The following is a 10,529-nucleotide window of genomic DNA, read 5'->3' on the forward strand; positions in this document are numbered from 1 at the left end:
CCCCAGCCCATCCTCTACTGGGTCCCCAGATGGGGGCTCAAGCTCCTGCAGGGATTTCCTTTTTGGGGTAACAAGGTAGAGCAAAGGGAAGGCTTAGTATCAGAATGACCAGGTCCAGGGGCACCTGGGGGCTCAGCTGGTGAAGCGTCTGCCTTCGGCTCAGGTCATGATCCCGGGGTCCTGGGATCGAGTTCCGCATCGGGCTCCTTGCTCGGCGGGGAGTCTGCTTCTCCCTCTGCCTCTGCCCCTGCTGGTGCGCGCTCTGTCTCTCAAATAAATACATAAAATCTTTAAAAACAAAACAACAATTTTTTTTTTAAATTAAGAAGATTTTAAAAATAAAAAATTAAAAAACAAAAAAAGAGAATGCCCGGGTCCAGCCCAGATCCAGCCCAGCGGCTTTGCGGCAGGTACTCGGCCCTAATCCCAAAGGTGCTGCCTTCAAGCAGGTGGCTGCGGTGCCTTCCCCGCAGGCAAGAGAAGCATGTGGGAGGAAGCTGGTACTCTGGTCCCTCTGCCCCCACCCGTGCAGCCCCCCTACCCCGACCCCTGCCCTGCTCGCTCCCTCTCACATGGCCTGTGGAAGGTCACGGACTGGGTGGAGTGGGTCACCTTGCCTCGATGCCCTCCCGGAGCCCGAACCCGCAGGCGTCCCGGACGAGGAGGATCCAGGCTGCGGGACCCCGCCGTGGCCAGGAGACGCGTCTCTTCTTCCGTCCTAGTTCTTTGGCTGGAGAGTTGGTTACACTGACATAAAACAGAGTCACAGAGACAAGCCTGTGGGATGTAGGACGCACAGCAGCCCCATGAGGACAGCAGGCCCTCAAGGCCGGGCATGGGGTCTGGGCGTGGGAGGCGGGGACCAGGTCACCCGGGGAGATGGGAGGAGCGGACGCCTGGGAAACACCTACCAGTCTTGGGGATGCAGCTTTCTGATATAAAACAGGGAGCTGATTTCTGACAGCAGCTCTCTCCCCGCGCAGGTCCCCATCTGAGGCCTCCCAGGCACTCAGGTGGGAGGTGCGGTGGACTCGGCTCCCCACCCGGAGGGGTGAGGTACGTGTCGGCAGGTGTGTCGGTGACCCTGATGTGCGGAAGCGAGCACCCCCCGGGAAAGCCCTTCCTGCCCACCTGTCTGCAGGCTTGAATCAAGCCGCCTTCATGCCCCAAAGACATCCCCAGAATGCTTTCTTGGCCGTGGCCTTCGAACCCTAACGTCTCTTCTCTCCTACGTCAGCCATCGCTCCGCTCGACTGCTGATGGACAGACGCCTGAGGGCCCGCTCCCTCCCGACTTTGAACACGGACGCTGAACCAGTTCCGAAGGCCCATCGGGGCCGGGCAGGGGTCGGCCTGGGGAATGTGCGGGTTCGCGCGGGATGGGGTCAGGCCTCCAGGAGGCTGCATGGTGAGGCCCCGGCAGGCAGCGGCACGAGTGGCCCTCTGGATCCCTACAGGGCACGGCCACCCTTTTGGAGACGGCAGGTCCTCCCACTGGCGGCCGGGACTCACCGCCCCGTCGGGGACCGTTTCAGGGGCACCGGGCAGGTTGGTGCGGACCCTTGCGTCTGTGGTCTTCAGGCCAATCCCGTAGAAACAAAGGAACTCACCGGGAATGTCCTCTGCCCCGTTGTCCCTGGATCCACATTTCGCACTGGAGGCCTCATCCCAGGACCCCTGACGGGACACCCCCTGGCACTGAATTCAGGGAAGGAAAACAATCAGCCTGGCTCCTTAGCAAATGCTAGGACGGGTATGCAGAGCTGTTGGCTTTGTAATTCACAGCTATTAAATTCCTGAGAGAGGTGATAAAAACTTTTCCTTGGGGCAAGAAAGTACAGAAGAGATGAAGAGAAGTGTAAAATCACTCTTAGACCCGGGGCTTTGATACAGTTTGGTAACGTGATGAGTAGCTATCAGCTTGGAATTCACACCCAATCAATTCAGCAACTAGTCGCATAAACCAGGCTCCCAAGTAAGTGGCGCCAGTCCCAACGCAGGATTTCATTTGAAGGGACATAAGCAAAATACTTTCAAATGCAAAATTTATTTTTTATTTTTTGGCTATCAAACCACTAGTGTAAAAACATACATTCAAACATTAAATTAGGGGATCCCTGGGTGGCTCGGCGGTTTGGCACCTGCCTTTGGCCCAGGGCGCGATCTTGGAGTCCCGGGATCGAGTCCCATGTTGGGCTCCCGGCATGGAGCCTGCTTCCTCCTCTGCCTGCGTCTCTGCCTACCCCCCGCACCCCCCGCTTTATGTCTATCGTGAACAAATAAAAAAAATAAAAAATAAATTTAAAAAATCTTAAAAAAAAAAAAAAAAAAGCATTAAATTAGGTTTAAAGACGAAAAAGCCTGTCCTGAGAGGCGGGCTCAGGAGTCCACAGGCCTGGGCCCACGGGGGCGCCTCCCCGGCTGCCCCGACTCCGCGGGGAAACGGCGTGTCGCCCTTCCTCCTGTCTGGGGAATAATCATGGTCTGATGAGCTGTAGTTTGACTTTCTTGTTTCACTTCTCAGGAGAGTCTGCCGCCGACATGCTGAGTGTGGGACAACGTCACCGGGAGGCCTACCTTCCTTAAATTCTTACCTGAAGTTTCTGAATGAACAAAAGGATTTCGAAGGCGCGGTTGTTCTTCGTTAAACAGGCCTTGCTTGCTGGAGCGCAGGAGGCAACGTGTCTTTTGGGGCGATTCGGAAAGCCGTTACAGCGAAGACGGAAAAGGATCTTCAGTTTCTGTAGCCGTTTATCTCCAAAGACGCCTTGGGACCCACTTGGATCCCTGCTCATTTGCCAGATCTCAGATTAGAGGGGAAGCTCACGCAGCCTGGCCCTGACGAGTGTTTGGGGACCTACAGCAAGAGGACGTTCTGTGCTACGTGTCTAAACATCTGAGTTAAGAATCTGTTAAATGCATTGTGTCTTAACCTCCTACTTGGACAAATACGCTGCCATGATGAGCTGGAGGCCGAGGGCTGAACTGAGGATTCTCAGACCCTGGGGAGCCTCACACATGTGGCCGCACGTGGAGAAGCAGCCCCCCATCCGGGGTGCAGGCCCGGTGCTGTCCCTGCCCACTCCACTGGGCGGAAGTCTGCATCCTGGGCAACTGGGGGCCTGGGCGGGAAGGTGACTATACCTACGAGAGGGGCACAGACGAGCAAGCCCTCTGAAGTTCTTGGGCAGGTGTGAGAGCACCACAGCTTGCCTTGGTTGCCCCAAAATGGAGAGAAATGAGCATCGTCACCAGGGATGAGCACCCCAAGCATCTCATCCACGGCAGCAGTCATGGCGAGGTTGGGTCCATGAGTCTGAAAGTGATGGAAAGTCCTTTACTACCAGCCTGCTGAAGACCGGGCATGGTCTGGGGGGCCCGGGACTCTGTGCGGATCATCGCCAACTGTTCACCTGTTTTGGAAAGTGACTATGGGGATCATATCTAATTATTACCAAATGCAATACTGAGCATGAAACACATCCGAAAACCCCTTTGAACGAGTTCTATTGGTATTCTGAAGACCATTTACTCACACACTCACACAGAGAAACTTTTTATAAACTGGCATCCGTCAGGAAGAAAGAGGTCCCTGACATTTAGCACAAATCCCCCTAAAAGCTTGGTCTGGGGTGGATTTGCCAGGCTGCGCTCCCAGCACGGTCCCTCCAGGTGCCTGAGAGCCTGCCCATGACAGCTGCGACAAGCAGCCACACGCGAATGTCTCTGTCTGCATCCCTGTTGCTCTGAGGATAGGTTTTTGGAAGTATGATTATGGCATTAAAGGGTATAAACTCTTTTAACTCTACTCCCATATATTACCAGATTGCTTTGGAGAGAGGCAATTCTAGTTTATATTTCCAGCGGCAGAGAAGAATATAGCCATTTCCTCCACCCTCCCTAACATCAAATACTATGCTTCTAAATTGCCAATTTGAAAGATGAAAAAAAAGTTCCATAATTGTTCCCATTTGCATTTTAGAATTACTTGTGGAGCTGAGCATTTTTCATGCTGGATGCTTCGTCTGTGACTTATCTGTTCAGTCGTTGGTTTCCTTAATGGCGGATCAGCACTCCGGAAGTGCTGAGGATATTAAGACTTTGCTGGTTTGTTCTTAATATTTTCCCTAACAAGCTCTTTATGCCTTAATGACAGAAGAAAAGGCAAAATATTATTTAACGGCAATAAATATTAATGAGATAAACCCTTCTATTAAATGACAGAGACTACCAGATTAAGGTAATGCGTAAAATGTACTTACAGCAAACACACATGAAACCAATGGTAATTGATAAGCGATGATAGAGACAAAGCTGCTACATCTTGGGCATTAATTACTGGGTGCAGCGTGGTGTACAAGCCTTCTCTAATGGGATTTCCCTTTTGGAAATGCTCATGCAACCTCTTACTTCCCATCAATGGCATTTGCACGCAAGATCTCCCATGAGCCTGTCTTCCAGCACCATCGTGAGGTCCTGGAGAGCAGCAGGTGCCTCCCTCTCTCCTGCATTCTTGAATCCCTGCATCCGACAGGGCCTGGCACACTGTGTGCTCACTAAGTAATTGTTCACTGATGGGCCCTAAATTCTCTATCTCATTTAATTCTTACAACAACCCCGCAAAGAGCTATTATCGCTCCCGATTTACAAGTTGAGAACAGGCTCTGAGAAGCTAAGTGATTTTCCTAAGGCCAAGTGTCTCCTAAGTGAGCCGCCCGGATAGAAGCCCCAGTTTGATTGATGGCAAAGCACTGTCACTGCACCGTGGAAAGGCTGGAGATAAAGCAGCAAGTAAGATTTATTGATCGAAAGCAAAGGAAAAGAAAGGAGGGCTGGCCATAAGAATTTAAAATAAAGGTCAAATTCAAGGCGGCAACCATGGAGTAGACAAAGAGGGGCATTGTGTGTTGATGAGAGCCACATCACGCCCCTCAGTGAGGACATACCAGACTTGAACATTTTGTATGAAATACCAACAGCTAAACATACAAACGAAACCCTAAGCAATACAGATATAAGTGAGCAGCAGCTCATTTATAGTACATTATGTATCAAATAGAGCATCTATAAATTAAAGACCTGATGACTCTGGATAGTCTTACAAGGTTTTAGGAACTTGTTTCTAGCAAACATTGAATGGCGCAAAATTATAGTCTCATCCTTTTAAACTGCTATGAAACATTCGCAAAATAGTGATTATATGTTAGACCACAGCAATAATATCAATTAATTAATTCTAATGCATTAAACTAGAAATTAATAAAAAAAAATTGCTCAGAGTGCATTGCTTGTAAAGTAAAAAAAAAAAAAAAAAAAAACAACTCCCTAAAATGACTCTTACATCAAAAGATACATGAAAATAACCAGAGCAGGCGAGTCAGGCTCTTGGAACCGCCGTGAGCCCCCAGCACAAAGCCACTGGTGGGAGGACACCATGACCTGTGTGCAATGCAGAAAGATGGAAGGATCCCCTTGATCAGCCCTTCCTTTTTGAAAAACCTTTCTCCCTCTAATTAGGCTTTTGTGCACAATTCTCGAATCTCACAGCATGAAAACTAGGCTCCCAACTCCCATCCCCTGTGCTTGCCACGATTTTTCCCTGCTCCCTCCTGTTACACTTTGGAGTGGTGAGTGAGTTCTTGGCCTGCAAGACCTCAGCTCTCAGCTGGAAGTTCCCCGAGTCTCCAGGGCAGGCCGGGGCCAAGAAGGCATCTCCTGTCCATGCCCGGACAGAACCCTATGGACTCTTAGAGCAATGAACTATAGGAGTGGGTTGTTCTGCCCTGATCTCAGCTCCCCCTCCCCTGAAGAAAGCTCCTTGAGAGAGCAGGTGGGGACGTTTCTGAATCCCTGGAGTCTAGTGGCCTAAAAAGGACAAATTAACTAATTAACCAAGTTGTTGTCTCTAATTGGGATTTAATAGTTAACAATGCATGACATATATCAGAAATTACTGGGAACTTCCAGTTTCTGCTTCAACATGTCAAAACCTTGGAAATCATCACTCCCATCCTGATAGGAAAAATAAACTGCAAAATCTAAAAATCAACAACTTGGGATGCCTGGGTGGCTCCATGGTGGAGCATCTGCCTTCAGCTCAGGACATGACCCCAGGGTCCCGGGATTGAGTCCCTTATTGGGCTCCTTATAGGGAGCCTGCATCCTCCTCTGCCTCTATCTCTGCCTCTGTCTATGTCTCTCATGAATAAATAAATAAAATCTTTTTAAAAAGTAAAAAAACAAACAAACAACTTTTCGGGAACCATCAGATGATGGAGGTCAAGGTCAAATCACTGCACATCAGAGACAGGCATATCTAGAGTGATGAAATTTGAGATCTGCTTACCCAAGTGGAAGCCCCCAAAGCCGTAAGCGGGTGGGAATATGTAGATGGTCATTCTGACACGTTGCTGGAGGTTGAGGGTGGGTTGACCAGAGAGACAGAAACTTCTGGGGGCCTGGGTCGGGCCGCCCTGGCTGGGGAAGGGAAGGGCAATCCTTGTGAAATATGCCAGAGCCTTCTCTATAGCAAACACCTACTCCGCAAGGCAAAAAGGACTTTACCAGGGGTGATTGCAAGTTCTTGTCCCAGCTGGACCGGAGCCCCCTCTAGCTGTCCTGTCTGACCCAAAGTGGTGGACTCATTGTCCACGTGACACAGTGCTCGAGGATGTGGATTGGGAGTGCCACACGTGGGTGGAGGAGGGAGGAAATGCTGCTGAAGAACATGGCCCAGAGACACACGCCCGCCGTGGTCAGTTCTGGGGGCTGCCCTCCCAAAGGGCCACACTCATGCAGTTTCCAAAATCTATTCTCTCCCAGCTCAGGGGAGCAGATGTTTGAAAACCAGATGCCCACAGGGCAGCGCTACCTGCAGAACAGGCAGGGGAGGCCTCCTTCCTCGCCTCTTCCAGCTTCTGGTGGCTCCAGGAATATCTCAGGACCCGAAGGGAGTAACTTGGGAGCCCCGAGGAGCCTGTGCAGGAGATCTGCACTCTACTTGCAAAGCTGCCCCCCACACGGTGTGGGTTAACAAGTCTAATACTTGCTACGTCTGTGTGCTGGAACCAACCGGTTCGGGAAACGGACGGTTGGTGAGTTCACAATGTTAGAGCGGGATTTACAGATAAGCTGCAGGAAGAGGCTGGAAAAATGATCCATGAGGTGATAGACACGATGAGCTCATGGTTAGCCTAATATAGATACAGATGGCTACATATCGGATATTTATAGGTATGCGGATATTCATGGGTTTGTAGAACACATATATTCCCTCACTCTGGAGCTGGAGGGTCTGGGAGCACTGACACCCTAATGGCAATGACGAGATGTATAGATACACACATACCGCGTCAGATTGTGGGTTCTGGTACCATTCTCCAAAAACAAACCAATGAACCAAAATGAAAAACGAAAAGCAGGGCTCACTTGGGGAAGCGACTGATTCCTGGATCCGGGGCAGGAAGGACAGGAGATGGGCCTGCAAGTCCGTGCTCACGACAGTCAACAATCGTTCTGGAGCGACATCAGGGAGCTCCCGACAGAGGAAGGCAGACACATTCGGACGACAAAATCAATCAAGCTGTGTTGGATTACAACCCAAAGTATAAATATCCACGAGTACACGCAAATGTAAAGAATTGCACAGATCAATAAATGGGGGGGGGGGGGCGGAGATGAATATCTGGTTCAGAATAATCCCGAATGATTTCTGCAGGTGCTGTGCCCTTGGAAAGATGGAGCAAGGCTCCCACCTTCTTACGCGTGGGTTGCACGTCATGACTTCCTTCCACCATGTGGCAAGGGGAGCCACCCGGTAGTGGGGAGGCCTGAACTACACACCTCGGTCTGGCGGTCCAGGGCAACACCGGCACGGTCAGTTGGGTGATGGCACGTGTCCTCCACAGGAGGTGACGGGAAGGGCACATCACCTTTGTGGTCTTCGACTGCCAAATCCAGAACCCCAGTGTAACCATGAAGAAAACATCAGGCAAATCCCAACTGAGAACCTTCTATGAAATAGTGGTCAGTGTTCCTCAAAACTGTCAGCTTCACAAAACAAAAAACAAAAAGCAAAACAGGGAAAGTCTAAGAAACCCGTCCAGGCCAGGAGTCACCCGGGGGTAGGTGGTGACGGAGTATCATTGCACCGCACATGAAATCTTGGAAAAGAAAAAGACCTTAGGTAAAAATAAGAAAGTTTTGGAGTATGGACTTTAGTCATGAGTATCGTATGAGTCTTGGTTGGTCGGTTACGACAAAAGTACCTTGTTAATGTAAGATGTTAATAAGACGGGACACTGTGTGGCGGAGATAGAAACTCTTGGTATTATCTGTGCAACATTTGTGTCGCTTCTGAAGTAAAATATTTATTAAAGGGCAGTCCGGGTGGCTCAGCAGTTTAGTGCTGCCTTCAGCCCAGGATGTGATCCTGGAGACCCGGGATCAAATCCTGTGTCGGGCTCCCCGCAGGGAGCCTGCTTCTCCCTCTGCCTGTGTCTCTGCCTCTCTCTGTGTCTCTCATGAATCAATAAATAAAATTAAAAAAAAAAAAGGTTATTAAAATAGATTCATCAAGGGCAGACGTATTTTAATAGCAAAACAAGTTTAACTGGCAAGAAAGGACAGAGTCTTCAAAGAACAAATTACCTTTTCCTGCAAAAAAAAATTTTTAAGATTTTATTTATTCATAAGAGACACAGAGAGAGAGGGAGAGACAGAGGCAGAGGGAGAAGCAGGCTCCCTGCGGGGACTCGATCCCAGGACCCCGGGATTCCGCCCTGAGCCGAAGGCAGATGCTCAACCACTGAGCCACCCAGGGGCCCCTTTTACTTGCAAAATTATTGTACAGGCGAGCAAGGTAGTGTGACAACAAAACTAAAGGACAATGGGAAATTGGGGGCAGGCAAGGGACCGCATCGTGATACTGGGTCTCTAGCTTAGCTGACACTGGCTCAGTGCATGAGAGGGACCAGAATCCACCCGAAGCTGACGCTTTGTCTGAGCCAGACCTTCGCGGGTAGCATCATGCCCTGAGCACCTCACATAACTTCAAACACTCCCCCGCGCGCCTCAAGCCTGCAAAGGTAATGCAGGGCATGCACCCGTTAGGTAGATTGTCCTATTTCCTTATTTCTCTCAAAGCATTTCTTAAAAGAAATAACGCATTACACTTCAGTGGGATCCCACCTCTTCTGGCCTCGGATCCCGTTCCCTCCTCGGTCTTCCGAGACTGGCTTCTCTCCGGCTCTCCCCCATTCCTACGTGTGCCTTTACAAATAAACAAGACATGCTATTGATTTCTATTGCTCTACGATTTTACGTTGATAGAACTGTTACCTTACCTTTCGCAACTTGTTCTTTCTTGCTCCACATCACGTTTTGGGTTTTATCCTTGTGGAAATCCACGTGATTTTAGCCAATGCATTTTAAGTGCGGATGGTATTTTTTTTTAAAGATTTTTTATTTATTTATTCATAAGAGACAGACAGAGAGAGAGAGAGGCAGAGACACAGGCAGAGGGAGAAGCAGGCTCCATGCAGGGAGCCCGATGCAGGACTCGATCCTGTGTCTCTAGGATCACGCCCTGGGCTGAAGGTGATGCTAAACCGCTGAGCCACCCAGGCTGCCCAAGTGCGGATGGTATTGTTTCGTAGACATGTAACAAATTCTCCTTGCGTGTAGGTTGTTTCCAAAATTTCTGGATTGAAAGGTCTGTGTGTCTTTGGCGTTACTTGACGTTTCCAAATTAATTGCATCCACATGATTGGATGGAAGCACCATCCAGCGCCTGGCAGCATCTGAGCCCTGCAGCCAGGCCGACTCCAGAACCCCTGCTCCCCAGGGTTCTGCTCCCCTGGACTCAGCTCTGGGCCCGGCCCTCACGTCCTGCAGGGTCTGGCAGGCAGGCGGGTGAGATGTGTGATGCTTGATCATAACACATGTTCTCCCGGCTTCTTTGGAGGGGAATTCAGGTTTGTTCCAACACTCCTATGTCCTCGGGGTCCACACATCTTTTACTTCATCTGATGCTGCCACAGGCTCTTGAACCTGGTTGTATCTGCTGACCGTGCCTCACAGACATGCGAGCGTCCAGTCCACCCTCGGGAGCGTCAGGTGCAGGTGGGTTGAGAGGCTTCCAGCGGGAGCTGCACTTCCTGCCATCATGGTGGGGCCGGGGAAGGCTGGGGAAGGTTCGGGCAGGAAGGGTGTCATGGGAACACAGCACAGCTCTGAGGCTGGGCAGCCACAGAGGGGACGTCCCTCCGGCCACCTCCCTGGGCTGGCGGAGGGAGCGCACGAGAGACCACGCACGGGGAGTCGCTGCCCCTGGGGGCCACTGGCGGTGCACTGCCAGCCGAGTCCTGGGGCTGCGGGCCTGCAGGGCAAGGCCCAGGAAAGAGCCAGTGCAGCCATGTGAGCCGAGCTGGAGCTGGCGTCCAGCGGGGCTGTCGGCCTCCTTCTCTGGTCACGTACGTCTGAGAACCGTGGCCTCGATGTTACTTTGCCTTTTCCCAAATCTCACACTGG

Source organism: Vulpes vulpes, unplaced genomic scaffold (genome assembly GCF_048418805.1).
Source record: "Vulpes vulpes isolate BD-2025 unplaced genomic scaffold, VulVul3 u000000711, whole genome shotgun sequence".
In the NCBI taxonomy this organism is placed as follows: Eukaryota; Metazoa; Chordata; class Mammalia; order Carnivora; family Canidae; genus Vulpes; species Vulpes vulpes.